The sequence below is a fragment of the Ruditapes philippinarum genome, unplaced genomic scaffold, assembly GCF_026571515.1.
Source record: "Ruditapes philippinarum isolate M1 unplaced genomic scaffold, ASM2657151v2 ctg20983_1_1_1_1, whole genome shotgun sequence".
Taxonomy (NCBI): Eukaryota; Metazoa; Mollusca; class Bivalvia; order Venerida; family Veneridae; genus Ruditapes; species Ruditapes philippinarum.
Window position 1 is genome coordinate 13690 of NW_026866902.1, and position 16714 is coordinate 30403.

The window sequence follows — 16714 nt, forward strand, 5'->3', positions numbered from 1 at the left end:
TTGATTGAGGCTGTACATGAGGGATAGTGAATGAGTGCAACATCCCTCACGGCTCCTAGCACCGGCTTGAGCGGTACTCAATTCTCAACACTTAATAGTGCTGAAAGACATATCTTAAACATTCTAGTGTACCGTGGTATACTTCTTTTTTGCTCGACATACCACCTTTTAACAGTAGATTGAACAGTAACTGGATTGGTATATATATCGCCTTATTCTTTTCAGTAGAACAAATAAAGTAAAAATGTGATAGAGTGCATTTCATACTGCAGCAGAAGATTATAAACTAAATACACAATAGAAAAGAGATTCCTTATGTTCAATAATACTTTCGTTCTAAATAGAATCTCTCTTTGATAACAAATCGTAAAAATGATTTGATTTGTATGAGGACAAATAAAATCACTAGTTGCCGTTCACAAAGAGTTTCAATTAAATCGAGTGTTTTTCAACTTACGAATATGCTAGTTTCAGAAAAAATAGTATCAGTTGTTATTATGAGATATAATCAGATTATTCATATTTTCTAACAATCACGTATGTAGCGTGTCGTTTGTGATATAAGCTTTCTCCATTTACTTTCTTTGATTCAAATGATAACGTGGAAGTCTGAATTAATTTAAATCATCATGTAGCATGTCTCGGGTTACTGAAAATAGAAAAAGAAAAAACAATCTATCGACACGATGTTTCTATTGGCAATTCTATTTCATGTAGACATTTACAACTCCTGTCGTAATGACATTTCGTTTTAAATGCTAGTATTTTGTTCGCAAATAAAAGCGAAATAGAAAAATGATATGTTTAAAGAAATATATGTACTAAACATGTAGAAAGTAAACAAATTGTGTATTTCATAATTTCATACCAAAACAAACACCTTGTTAATATACAATTGTAAATAAAATATTGCAATATTCAACTGTTTGATTGTTACATCTTTATTTTGTATCTTTACACGTAGCCAAATGTGTTCAATACAAGAAACATAGGAAAAAATAATAATAAATTTGTATTATTGAATATGAATACGAACAAAATATTTCGATTTCTAAAATAGAGAAAATGAGAATCCTCAAAGAAAGTCCAACACAACATAATTGAAAATGTTGCAGGCTCGGTTTGATTGAGCCTGTTCATGGACTTAAACACTTAACATCTTCTACTAGAACAGCATTACAGCCTTTACGAATAAATATTATTTTTCTTCAAATTTAAATTTTGAAAATACTGATTTTTACTGCACTGTCTTTTGTTATGTAAAATAACTACTTTTTAGTACACTCAGAACACATATGTAACGTTTTAAAATCTACACACTGTAGTTAAACTGAACCGATATTATATTTTTAGAAGATAATATGTATATGAAAACTGTTTTACCTAATTGCTAAAATAAACTTGTTTATTTTAATATATTCGATCAAACAGAATATAAGTCAAAACCTGTTTTTTGTCTTGCAAAAAATGAAGTTTTGTATATGTAAGAAGATTTTATGCTTCCTATTTGATATTTTCATTTCAATTTTCTGTATTTTCTGTATTATTGGAGTATATAGTTTATTTAAGTTGTGAATTTACTGATACAAGGTAGTCAGACAGGCAGTTTAGATACATGCAGATCTAAAGAATCTTTCTTATTATCAGTAATGGTTTGGTGTTACTGGTTTTCAATCCTAGAAAAATATTGAATATGAATAAAACTGTCAGATTGCTAGTTACTCATATATTGATATGCTAGTTGGTCTGCCACTGATAAAAGTGATATAAGTGGGGTGGGTATTTACTTACAAAAATGTTTGCTAAATATTTGCCAAATCTTCTCAGCCCTTAGCAACGTCGTATAGTAATATATTTTGGAACCAATTATTTCGAAAGACAAGAAAAATCAAACTTTTTTCAGGACTCACAATTGAATAAAAGCTTGATGAACATTAAAAAACTAGAAAACTAAAATATTCTTTAGAAAAAAAAATGAAAATTTATGCCCTGGACATCAAAAAAAAGGGTTAAAAACATTTTCAAAAAACCCTAATTTAATTTATTCTAACAATTTCAAAAAAATTTTAAAATTATTGAAATTTAATTGAAAATGATATTTTTAAAAAAATGAATGTTTTTAAAAAATTGCCCCTTTACAAATCACGATTTTTGATTGTAAGATAATCATTTTTTAAGAAAGCCCTTTAAAAAAAACTTAAACCCGTCGCCTTGCTTACAATTGCATAATCGTGAACATTGTGTATATACTGAGTAAAAGACCAGGATACGTCTATGAAATATGGTCATATATTTAAAAAAAAATTGATTGTTTGCAGGGGTGTAGAACTGTTAATAGAATATAATTTTAGAGTCATATTGAAATGTTTTGTTGTTTTTTCGCAATTACCCGTACATTCAATTTTGGGTAAGTTTCAACAGAAGATACAACACAGAACCGTCGATTAAAAACAGGTTGGTATAACAATTATTTTAAGACAACTGCATAATATATAGAAAGAATATCCAATATTTATCTAAGACATGGAAAGTGTACAACCACAACCAAGCCAAATCATTTGTGTTATATTCGTTCTGTGTTTGCATGTCTGTTATTATGACCATATGATTACAATAGTTTTGTGATCTGATTAAAAAATGTTCCAGGCAGTATCATGACACTTATCATAGCATTAGTCGGTTACAAAGCTTTGTGCAATATATAAACGTTAAAATGATGATGTTTCCGTAATCTTATGGTAGATTCTTGAAAGACGTGTAACATAGAATTGCTCTGTAATTTAAAACACATGAATAATTATTGTTAGTATACAGAATAGAATTGAACAACATATTATGTTGCTATTTTAAATACGGATAGTAATAAATTCGTGCATGTTCCATTTGATGTTAAGGAAATATTCAACATTTTTCATTCAACCATATTTCTTTCGAATAACACTTTGTCATTTGTAATTTATTCATTTTGTTTTGCTTCTTAAATGTGTTTGCATTTTGCTAAAACCTTTCTTTTCTAGCTTACACCAATGGTATTTTACTTGATTGGTGAATGTTTTGTTGTTCATAGCTTTTTAGAGTTGATTTTAAGTTAATATCCCAAATGGAATAACAGATAAAAGTAATGTTTGTGGAAACTGTGAATAGTGTGTATGTCAAATACACTCGAGACCTATACTCTGACAAAACATATGATCTCATCAATGCGGGAGTATAAATATATCACAATCCCTAGAGTATTAAGTTCTACTTTAAATATCTACTTAAGGCTTCGTATAAATGTTTATAGTACAGTTATATACATATTTTTACGAATACATTTGAGTTGTGTACCCTCATGACAGTATCTCTTGAGAAAAAAAAATCAAATGACAAAAAGGTTATTGTATAATAGTATCCCTTTAGAGAATGTAAAATGAAAAGTTCACTTTCAATAAATTCCACTTTAACGACAATATAAAGATATTTTATATTCACAAAGCGATTATATTTATGTTATGTATACTCCCGTATTATTCAGGCAGAAACAAAAAACAAAAAGGTCATGTAACTACATTCCAAACATAAAGTGTATAAATTTTGTTTTTTGATCTGTATTTCATGCAACGAATGTCGAATATTTTTGCATATTCATTTAAAATTAATCTAAACAAGAAACTTCTGTATCAAAATGAAATTAGTTTGCAGTTTATATGTAATAGAATTTCAGATAATTGCAAACTTATTCTAGACACGGGCATCATGTACATTTTTGCGCACAATGAGAATCTTTTAATGCCGGTTTGATTGACAAGTGTGGAAATTATACTTTAAAAGCCAAGATCAGATTTTAATCTCAGAAAAACAGTTAACAGTCAGTTTAAGAAAGGTGCAAAGTTAATGATACTGTGGTTCTTTAAACGCCAAACATCAAAACAATTTCTGACAAATAACTAACCCTAGTTGTATTCTGTTTCATTATAAATATATTTTTTGTTCATACCACTAACAACAATAGTAACAACTAGATATTATTTATTTTAAAAAAAATACCCATTTCCTTTTCATGGCAGGTTTCAAGTCACGCCGACATAGTCATCAACGTTCCAAGAAAATATAAAAACAAGATCAACAAGGAAGGGCGGCAGCTGGCAAGGTTTCCATTATTTCAGAATGAGTGAACGTATTGCTTTAGGTGTAAGTTAGATGAAACCCCCGCCTCTCAAGTATGAACTCTTTATCGCTCGCACTTTGAAAAACTAGAAATCATATCAACAACTTAATATCACAATGAGAACTATGGCCGAATGCTATCTGACAATACTATGTTGTTTCACACAAGACCACTTACTTTTGTTTTCCTAGTAAGAAAGTCTATATAAAGTAAGTGACCATCAGGGAGAGGCCAAATATGACCCTAGTGGCACGATTTATACCACTTTTCTTGAAGATGATACATCCCAAACATCGATGCTTTCGGCAATTCAGTTTCAGGTGATATTTCAGGCATGTTCATTTACTAGATAAGTAAATTTAATCTTACTAACCTTGGTTGTGGTCCATTACACAATGTTCATGCCAAATATCTAAGCTCTAGCCCTTAAAGTTTCAAAGATGTTTTATATACTCGTACATAAGACAAACTCATTGGCAGGACCAATTTTGACCAAGGGATATATTTGAACATGCTAGCTTGTAGAGGCCTACTGGGTGATGTTTCATGCCATATATGCAAGCTCTAATCTTTATGGCTCCAGAGATGACTTTTTCATACTTTTCATTACACATATAAACACCCCATAGGCCCAATTTTTGATGTCCAATGGCTTAATTTGAACAAGCTTGATAGAGGATCATGCATAATGCTTCATGCCAAATATCTAAGCTCTAACTTTTATGACTTCAAAAGAGATGATTTTTAAAGAATACTATAAACTCAATGACCTCTTTTGGCAGGGCCAATTGGGATCACAAGGGCGATTATTTGAACAAGCTTTATAATGGTCTACTACATGTTTTATGCCAAATATCTATGCTTAAGCCTTTATTATTTCAAACAAGATGATTTCTAAAGATTTTTCTAATAGGTGTCAAGGCAACCAGAAATTTTGCATTGAATTTATATATTTTTTAATATCTTTAAAGTAAGATCACTTAATGGACATTTCCTAGAAAATTGAGATATTATTAGCCTTGTTGTTTGGGAGATGCTGTACGGACGGAAGGAGAACAGACGACGAACGTTGAGCTATGACAATAACTCATCTTGAGTACTTGTACATTGGTGAGATACAAAACAACAACCCACATATTTTTAGAAAACAAAACTTTATTCATGAATTCACAATGACAAGTTACTAGTAAATACTAAAAGAATAATACTTAATATTAAACAATGCTGTTATATATCGTTTTTGTACAAAAAAAAGATATACTATGTTCGAAATCATAGACTATATATTAGTAAGAAAGAAGATAAGAAACTACATGTATATGCTTTAATCAATATGAGTCCACAAAACAGTTTAAGTCATTGTAATGTTACAAATGAATACATAAATGTGTACGAAAAGGACCTAAAGGCGATATAAAAATACAATAGAAACCATATATATCTAAATAAACTAAATGACCCCGGTTCTAGACCAAATTTAATTCCTATGGCATGATCTGTAGAACTTATGTAGAGGAAAACAAGATGAAACTGCATACAAAATTGTTCATGGACGGTAATGGAAAGTGCAAGTGACCGTCCACGCCAAGTCTATAAAAACATTACCCCCGTTTATACTTCAGGAGATGAGTACTATAACTTTTATACAGGTCCACAGTAAAATGTAACGTGCTACATAAGAGTTCCATTGCGGTCTCCTATGCAATTTTTCAAAAACTATGTGACCATCTGGACAATGCTGATCCAATGATTAATAAAACTTTTGTAGAAAATCTCAATGCAATGCATTGTAACATGACAAATATTTTAGTTTTGGTCGATATAGTTTATAAGGAGGAGATTTTTCAAGATTCACTTAATTAATGTTTGTCTTTTAATCATTGTGACCTTCATATGCCATCTTCATAACATTCGAAGCTGACCATCCTGTAAAAGTCATTCGTGTGAAGTTTGCTCAAAATCCACCTAGTGGTACAGTTTAAAGAAAGTGAAGATAATGACGAATGACGGGCAGATTGCTGTAAAAAAAATGCTCACCTATGTGCAGTTTGTGCTCAAGTGAGCTAAAACAATAAGGCCACAATGATCTTTAATCACTCGTCAGAGTATATAGTCTACATTGACAAGATTTAATCCACAGTTTCAGTTTCATCAACATCATCCACGGCGTAGGGATGTCTTTAAGTTTTATTTTAGCATAAAACAATTTTAGCAAAATTTGTAAAGGGCAACCTAAGATCATTCATGTACAGGTTCATTTATTATTATGTCAAAAGCTATTTTTTATATAAAGATCTTGCCTCCATATTGCCTCTATATTGTTCAGCAACCTAGAACGTTTAGAAAAGGACGCCAAATAATCATTTTTGTAGACATTTGAGGAAGTCAATTCTAATTTCGACTTTTAAATATATATACAAACATGTAAATTTTATAATACCGAGGACGAGGCAAATTTTGAGCATAGGGCTAAAATTTGAACAAACTTGGTACAGGACTAATAGCTGATGTTCTATGCCTAAACTCGAGCATCTATTGTTTAAATAAAGATGTTTTTAAAGATTTTACTAAGTGCATGCAAGGAAAACCAATAACACAAGGACAGGGACAATTTTGAACCAAATATTATTTAAACAAGCTTGGTTGTGGTCCACAAAATAATGTCATTGCCAAATATCTAAGCTCTAGCCCTTATGGTTTCAAAGATGTTTTATATACTCGTACATATAAGAAAAACTCATTGACAGGACCAATTTTGACCCCAGGGATATTATTTGAACAAGCTAGCTTGGTAGAGGCCTACTGGGCGATGTTTCATGCCAAGTATCCAAGCTCTAATCTTTATGGTTTCAGAGATGACTTTTACATATTTTTCTTTACACATATAAAAATCCCGCCCGATAGGCTCAATTTTTGTCCAAGGTATTAATTTGAAAAAGCTTGGTAGAGGATAATGCTTCATGCTGAATATCTAAGCTCTAACTTGAATGACTTCAAAGGAGATATTTTTTAAAGAATGTACAATAAACTCAATGACCCCCTTGGGCAGGGCCAATTGGGGCACCAAGGGCGGTTATTTGAAAACCATTGGTAGTGGTCTACTGCATGTTTTATGCCAAATATTTATGCTCTAGCCTTTATTATTTCAGAAAAATACTCATTACAAATGAAACTTTTTGGATTTAAACGGTATGCAAGGTTAAATACTAATGCCGGATAAACTAAAAACCAAAGTATCGACCTAGAAACACAAATGAATATATTGATGTGAGAGATACCAATACGGAGCATACTATAATTGAAGTGGACAATTTCATTTCTTTCTTATAGGCTGGTTCAATTAATCCTTTATACGAAATTTGATTAAATTCCCTATTCTGAAAATATATTGAAATTTTATAATCTTGAGTGAAAATGTATTCAATATTTCACAAAAACCTCAAGAAGGCAACATTTATATATATATTTTTTATCCCTGACAAAAACCAGCAACACAGGACCATCGATATTGAGCTCGTCAAGGCACGAATCAAAAACAGTAGATGACAGTATGGCGGATCACGAATAATGGTATTTTGAATAATCAATGTTGTGCAAGTAAGTTAAATTGACTTTATAAACTTATTCTTTAAGTCAACAAATTCATGCAAATTTTAATGAAAACTGATTTAGATAATAAAAGTTTGTCATGACATGTGAACAACTTAAATTATTTTATTTAAGGTAGCATTTAAGCCATTTAATATTAACATAGATGAAATTGGTCAAAGCATACAAAACCATGTCTTATGCCGCTAGCTAAAATGCAAATACTCGTATGTGTTCTGAAAAATATCAAATTCGTTGAAATTTTTTTGCATAATCTAAAATAAATATTTGATTAGCATTGAACTTTTGTTTGATTGTTAATAAATGTTAGTCTTAGATTGTTAACATCTGCTTAAGCCTGTGCTTGGGGAGTGGTCGGTATCGTTGGTCGTCACTTCACACACTTGGGTGTTTTAATGTTTAAACCTTTTCCAATCATCTAGAGGCGTGAAAACTTAAAATCATATAATTGATATACGATTTTGATTACGTTAATTATTATGTCTATGGTGCTATTTAAAACAAGTTTACTTAACATTTCTTGACATTGTCGAGCCTAATGTCTGTAAAAATTCTCATCTTAAAATCATCTTTCCCTCTCTATATAGACATTCACTTTATTCATATAAACCAATATAACCTAAACATTTTTATAGTTCCAAGAATTATTTCATTTCACTTTATAATCTTTTTGTGGGATGTTTAAGTTTTATATGAGACTACATTTAATTAAAGTATTGTATATTTTTTTAACATTTCAACTACCACCAATCTGTTTATCGTACAGACAAGAAGCTTTTGGTGTAACCTTTTCATTCCGAGAAAGGTAACATTTTATTTCCAAGAATTTCAAGATGTCCTTTGTAAAAAATCCTGTAATTACAATTGTGGATAAATACATTTTTAATGATTGGTGGTTATAATTATCTATACTTCCATTCGGTAATAGTTGAAATGTTAAAGATATACAATACTTTAATTTACTGTAGTCTCATATAAAACGTAAACATCCCACAAAAAGATTATAAGTGGTATGAAATAATTCTTGGAATTATGGATGGTTTCCTATGCTGACAACATATTAACTATTTATAGTCAGGTGTATACTCCTGGCAGTACATCATGTGCAAATTCTATTATTATTTAATGCAGAAATATTGCCCAAATTAGAAATTAATTAAACATTAACAACAAACCGTATTTCACCAAGGTCTTGCTCAAATTAGGAATGTTTACTACATTTACAATTATCTATGATGTATAAGTTTCCGTTCTTGATCATTAGTCAATCATGTAATTATGTTTTTCGTACAATGTTTCAATATGTTTACAGAAATTGTGATTATTTGTGAAGTGAAAAAGCAATGGAATTTAATGTTAAAAAGTTTTATTTATCGTAATGGGCATGACCTCATTATATGCAACTTAAATAGATAAAACTTAGACTGTGATATGACTGTAATATGAAGCTAGTGACCGTAAGGCAATGTAGGAAACTAAGTGTTTTTACAACCCAAATCTAGCAATGCACGTAACAAAGACATGTCATACAGAGAGTCGGTCGGTCAGAATTGTCTTTAATGTGTTACGAGCGAACTTTTTGACCGTATGGTACTGCTGCTTTATGTATACAATTTGGAATTTCTTTCAAAGCAACCAATTACCTCGCCACTTGGAATTTACGCTGGTGCAGTCAGTTGACATAGAAGACATTGATTGCAATGATATTTTATGTAAGCAAAAATATTCACGCGTTAAGTATGGTCATTAGTTTTCGGAAATAATGTTAGGTTTGTTAACATATGAATTTTAGACTGTGAAAGGTTAAAATGACAAGAAATATAAAAAAGAAACGTTAGTCCTAACATTCAGGTAAGGTGTGGCTTTTCTTGTGATATGATTTTTTTTTAAAAAAATTATCATTTTTGAACCAAATATATTTCAAAAGAACAACCTGGGGATAAATCAATTTTGATAAATATTTTCAATATTATTTGTGACATCGGTAACACTTCCCCCTTCTAACCAAATTGTGTTCTTTCCGCCTGACATAATTATTCTTGACTAGTTGTGAGGACGTTATTAAGAAAATAATACAACCTTTACTGAAATGGTCATTATAGTACTTGTCCGTCAAAATAAACCTTTGGCAAATGTGTGTCATTAATTCAGGCCATTTGACTGGCCTGTCACGTTTGCCTGTAAGTATATCACCTAATCATGTAGGTTCATGCAAAGTAACATCCATGATTTCAAATGACAATACAATTGTTTTACACAATCGTTTTTTTACAATACATAATACGGGTGTTTCACTGAGAAAAAAGGATTAAGGATACCTTCTTTGCTCATGCACATGTCATTCTCTGCTGAAAACAATTATGCAACATATACCAATCCAGTAAGCAATCAATTTTTTAAAAAACAAAATAAGCCAAACAATTTGCCATTTGCTTAAAGCTAATATAAAAATTGAAACATTTAGTATGTATTGTGTGACTGGTTCATATAAACCCTTTGATTATGGTTAGGCAGTGGGCGTGGTGAAACATTGCATAGCTTGTTGTGGAGTTGCAGTTATTGAAAATATTTCTTTGAAAGACATATTTTAAAAATTCTAGTGTACCGTGGTATACTTCTTTTTCACTCGGCATACCACCTTTTAACAGTAGATTGAGCAGTTACTGGATTGGTATATATCGCCTTATTCTTTTCAGTCGAAAAAAATAAAGTAAAAATGTGATAGAGTGTATTTCATACTGCAGCAGAATATTATAAACTAAATACACAATAGCAAAGGGATTCTTTATGATCAATAACACTTTCGTTCTAAATAGAATATCTCTTTGATAGCAAATCGTTAAAACAATTTGATTTGTATGAGGACAAATAAAATCACTAGTTGCCGTTCACAAAGAGTTTCAATTAAATCAAGTGTTTTTCAACTTACGAATATCTAAGTTTCAGAAAAAAATAGTAACAGTTTTTTATTATGAGATATAATCAGAATATTCATATTTCCTAACAATCACGTACAACATGTCATTTGTAATATAAGCTTTCTCAAGTTACTTTCTTTGGTTCAAATGGTAACGTGGTAATCTGAATTAATTTAAATTATCATGTAGCATGTCTCGGGTTACTAAAAATAGAAGAAGAAAAAAATAATCAATCGACACGATGTTTCTGTTGCCATTTCTATTTCATATAGACATTTACAACCCCCGCCGTCAAGACATTTCGTTTTTAAATGCCAGTTTTTTTTGTTTGCAAATAAAAGCAAAATGGAAAAATGATATATTTAAAGAAATATATCTACTAAAACATGAAGAAAGTAAACAAATTGTGTATTTTTATAATTTCATACCAAAACAAACACCTCGTTAATATACAAGTGTGAATAAAATATTGCAATCGTTCAACTGTTTTGATTGTTACATTTATATGTGAAAAAGATTTTTTGTATCTTTACCACGTTAGCAAAATGTGTTCCATTGACAAGAAACATAGGTATATTTAAATGGAATATATTCGTATAGTTGAATATGAATACGAATAAAATATATCACTTCGATTTCCAAACACTTAACATCTTTTACTGGAACATCATTACAGTCTTTATGAATAAATATTATTTTTCTTCAAATTTGAAAATTTTGAAAATACTGATCTTTACTGCACTGTCTTTTTTTATGTAAAATAACTACTTTTGAGTACCTTCAGAAAACATATGTAACGGTGTAAAATCTACACACTGTAGGTAAACTGATATTACATTTTAGAAGATAATATGTATATGAAAACTGTTTTACGTAATTGCTAAAATAAACTTGTTAATTTTAATATGTTCGATCAACAGAATATAAGTCAAAAACCTGTTTTTTATCTTGCAAAAAAAGAAAGTTTTGTATGTGTAAGTAGATTTTAGGTTTTCTACTTCTGTATTATTGGAGTATTTAGTTTATTTACTGATACAAGGTAGTCAGACAGGCAGTTTAGACACATGTAGATCTAAAGAATACTTTCTTAATATCAGTAATGGTTTGGTGTTACTGATTTTCAATCCCGGCAGATTGCTAGTTACTCGTATATTGATATGCTTAATTTGTTTGTTTTTGTTGTTGTTGTTTTTTGTTGTTGTTGTTGTTGTTGTGGTTGTTGTTGTTGTTGTTGTTTTTGTTGATGTTGTTGTTGTTGTTGTTGTTGTTTCGAAATGCGATTATCACACGTGAATAAGTAGCAAGGTTTTGCAAAATGGCGTTTAACAAAATAAAAAAGCAGAATTATATTGGCGAACAGTCACGGATTTCAAAAGACAAGAAAAATAAAATTACATGGAGGAAAAAGTGCAATCCAACTTTTTCAGGACTCACAATTGAATAAACGCTTGATTAACATTAAAAATGTAGAGAAAGCTAAGATATTCTTTAGAAAGTCGGAGGAAAATGTAACACCTATCATGCTCCTGGACACCGGCTGATGAAACAGTATACAAAATCACCATCATGATTTAATTTATTCTAACAATTCCCAAGATTTATTGTAAATTATTGGAAATTTAACTGAATATAATGATTTGTAAAATATTTATGTCTATCTAATGTTATGTCGCTAATGAATGCAAATATCATTTACAATTCAAGATTGTTGAGTAGTCTACGTATAATCGTTGGTTTTACATTGATACCACGCCCTTTAAAATAAAACTTAACCTGTCTGTCTTGCTTACAATTGAATAATCGTGTATATACTGAGGCAAAATGTTTAGTAGAAGACCAGGATACGTCTATGAAATATGGTCATATATTTAAAATAAAAAATAGATTATTTGCAGGGGTGTAAAACTTTTAATGTAATATAATTTTTAGAGTCATAATGAAATGTTTGTTGGTGTTTTGTTGTTGTTGTTTTGTTGTTGTTTTTTTCGCAATTACCCGTACGTAATTGTAAGATTTTCAATTTGGGTAAGTTTCAACAGAAGATACACCACAGAAACGTCGATTAAAACAGGATGGTATATATATTTTTAAAGAACAATTCTTTTAAGACAACAGTATAATATATAGAAAGAATATCCAATATTTATCTAAGACAATTAATCATGGAAAGTGTACAACCACAACCAATCGAAATAATTTGTGTTATATTCGTTCTGTGTTATTCTCGCATGTCTATTATTATGACCATATGATTACAATAGTTTTGTGATCTGATAAAAAATGTTCAAGGCAGTATCATAACACTTATCATAGCGTCAGTCGGTTAGAAAGCTTTGTACAATATATAAACGTTAATATAATGTTGTGTTCATAATCTTATGGTAGATTTTTGAAGGACGTGTAACATAGAATAGGCCTTTCTCAAATTATATGCATACTTTACATTCCATCACCAGAGAGAGGCTAACAGGGCATGAATGTAAACAAATAATGTCTGACCTGATAAGCCCTAGTGTGTTAAACTTACTGGGGAAATCTCATTTTTATTCCACTCTGTTATTCCAATTCTAGATATATGATTATACCGTTAATTTTCATAAAATACCTAAGGATGTGAGTTTAACAAAAGAAAGGATTGTGAAAATAAGATGGATGAAAGAACATTTCAAGGTAAAATACCATTGTTCTTTTCTTTTTAAACCAAGCTACTTAAGTTGTATTACTACTTACATTAATTACTCTCATTTCTCATTGTTTTAAATGTTTCATTTATATAAACATAACAATATGTTTGTTCATAAATTTCATTTAAAATATCACACTTATATCACAGATAACATTTAAAACATAATTGCTTCAGAATCTAAATCAATACCGTTTTTATACTAAAAGCAATAACGGTTATTTTATTTACTATTTCAGATCAATATTTTGCAATAGTTGCTCGTTTTGAAGCATTTCACACAATAAGATTAACAATCATGGACATAAATTCATATATATGTCTGAAGAGAACAGATGTAATGTACCCTGTAGATGGAGTAATAATCAACAGACCAGTAAGATGAACACTAAAGAAGAAGATTTCATTACCAGATGAAAGGTATACACAAGACTTAATTTTCATTTTTTACACATAAACAAAGTTTAGCCCCTGTAAAAAATATATTTGCAATTAAAATATAAATTGATATATTCTAGAAATGGCATAATTCGTGTTTCCACTTCTAAATAAAAGGTATATATTTTTCAGGAATTCCACTGGTAACAGTCATGAACACAAATTGACAATTGGTATTTGAATCGCCTGTAATTGTAATATCTCTTCATGGCAGTGGCAAGAAACTATCAAACAGTTGAAAGAAGTATTACAGAAAACTAAGGAAGAAAACAAACAGTGATATTGAACGTTTAATACAAACAAATTTTCAAATGTTGACAGTTGTATATTTTATAATGTTATACAGGATTTCCAACAAAATTTACTATATATTCATTACAGTTTTCAATAGGAAAAACATTAAGAACATTTATTATGATGCTAGCAAAACAATCAGCTTGACTTGCCAAATGTTTTAGCATATTTTAAAGGACCATTTGTTCAGTCTTTTGCGCCTTGAATTTAAATAAAAACTTTAAAAGAAATCATTGCATTACTTTGTTTTTAACATTGTGCTTTGTTACATATATGGTGCAGGGAATATGTCAACATGTTTATTACATTTAGTATTTTGTCCTCTTATTGCATTATATCGTTGAGAGAATATGCCTTGGAATGTTAAAAGAAGTGCTAAAACTCGATGCTGCCTTGCCTAATACCCTCCGACTGCAACGTCCTGCATAGGTTTTCTGCGAATGTTCAGTCCCCTTTGTACATGGAATATTTGGGGTTGGTAAGTCCAGGCAACATCCTCTGGAAGTGCCGTGTTCCCTAATGATTTGTTATATACCAGCCAGTTGAGGGTTCCAACAAGATGACCACATAATCAAGTCAGACCAACTGGACAAGTGCAATAATTTAATGATACTTCAGCTTCGTCTTAAGATTTGACTGATATTTGCAATCAAATGATTGTATTTCGTTATATACTAAATATTTTATACTATAATTAATTAAATAGTTGATAATATATAAGTTTTACGTTCCTTACTTAGCATGAAATGTATTTTTACATTGCTGTAAACAACATCATGTGTTATGATACTGAAAATCCATTGAAATGTATAAGACGGGGTGTCATATCATATATCAAAATATCATTTTTATTTGATGAGGCTGTCTGTAAAATTAACCAGTTTCTAGAGAGTAATCCAGAATTTTTTACTTTTAAATACAAAGTGAATAAAACTTTTTTAAACTTTTTTATTTCAATAGCTAAATTTAGGGGAAGTATGGTACAGAATTCAGCATCCAACTGTTTACATCTATTATCAGTTAATTACTTAATACACTCTTGACCAACATGTGTTGAGGTTAGCAATAAAATAATGATAACGCAGATAATGTCTATTTAAGTTGCAAAGAGTTAACCTGATATTTATACTGACAAAGAATATTAGAAATTATTTGTAATAACCAAAAACTTTAATTGACCTGGGATATACGATTATCGTATGTCCCAGAATTGACTTATCAGGTCTTGTATGTCCTTCACTGTATATAGTGTAAATTAAACCCTTTGTTGATTTATTCATCTCCAGAAGAGATTTTTTTTAATATTAAATATAGTTCTCAACAAGTATGTAGCAAACAGAACATTATCAAGATCTCTGACACTGTAGAAAAATCTTTCGGCCATATATAAGTGATATGTTTACATAGAGCAGATACCGCAGCTTGCCCTGTTAGCCTCGTTCTGAGAAATCTATGAATATGTATGAGGTAATATTAAGAAGGGTCTATGGCTCGGTAATTTAAATACATAAATAATTATTGTTAGTAAACAGAATAGAATTGAACAAAATATTATGTTGCTATTTTTAATACGGTTAGTAATAAATTCGTGCATGCTTCATTTGATGTTAAGGAAATATTCAACGTTTTTCTTTCAACCATATTTCTTTCGAATAACACTTTGTCATTTGTAATTTATTCATTTTGGTTTTGTTTCTTAAAATGATTTTGTATTTTGCTCAAACTTTCTTTGCTAGTTTACACCAATGGTATTTTACTTGATTGATTTCTGGTTTGTTGTTCATAGCTTTTCAGAGTTGATTTTTAAATTAATATCTCAAATGGAATAACAGATAAAAGTAATGTTTTATAGAAACAGTGAATAGTTTGTATGTCAAATACACTCGAGATCTATACTCAAAATATATGATCTCATCAATGCGGGAATATAGATACATCACAATCCCTACAGTAATTTTTTTTCTTTAAATATCTACTTAAGGCTTCGTAGAATAGTTAATACATATTTGTGTACCCTCATGACAGTGTCTCTTGACAAATTTAAATCAAATGACAAAAGGTTTATTGTATAATAGGATCCTTTAGAGAATGTAAAATGATATGTTCTCTTTCAATAAATTCCACTTCAACGACAACAATATAAAGATGTTTTATATACACAAAGCGATTATATTTATGTTGTGTATACTCCCGTATTATTCAGGCAGAAACAAAAAGCAAAAAGTCATGTGACTACATTCCAAACATAAAGTGTATAAATTTTGTTTTTTGATTTGTATTTCATGCAAAGAATGTCGAATATTTTTGCATATTCATTTAAAATTAATCTAAACAAGAAACTTCTGTATCAAAATAAAATTAGTTGGCAGTTTAAATGTAATAGAATTTGAGATAATTGCAAACTTATTCTAGACACGAGCATCATGTACATTTTTGCGCACAATGCGAATCTTTTAATGCCGGTTTGATTGACAAGTGTGGAAATTATACTTTAAAAGCCAAGATCAGATTTTAATCTCAGAAAAACAGTTAACAGTCAGTTTAAGAAAGGTGCACCGTTAATGATAGTGTGGTTCTTTAAACGCCAAACATCAAAACAATTTCTGACAAATAACTAACCCT

General features: G+C 30.0%; 1 long non-coding RNA gene across 1 annotated transcript; it reads left to right on the plus strand.

Annotated features, from left to right (window-relative positions):
* Nucleotides 1-13091: 13091 nt before the first annotated feature.
* Nucleotides 13092-14902, plus strand: LOC132734150 (uncharacterized). The gene is made up of 3 exons (XR_009626272.1): nucleotides 13092-13347; nucleotides 13600-13780; nucleotides 13931-14902. It is a non-coding gene; the product is annotated as an uncharacterized LOC132734150 (long non-coding RNA).
* Nucleotides 14903-16714: the final 1812 nt, after the last annotated feature.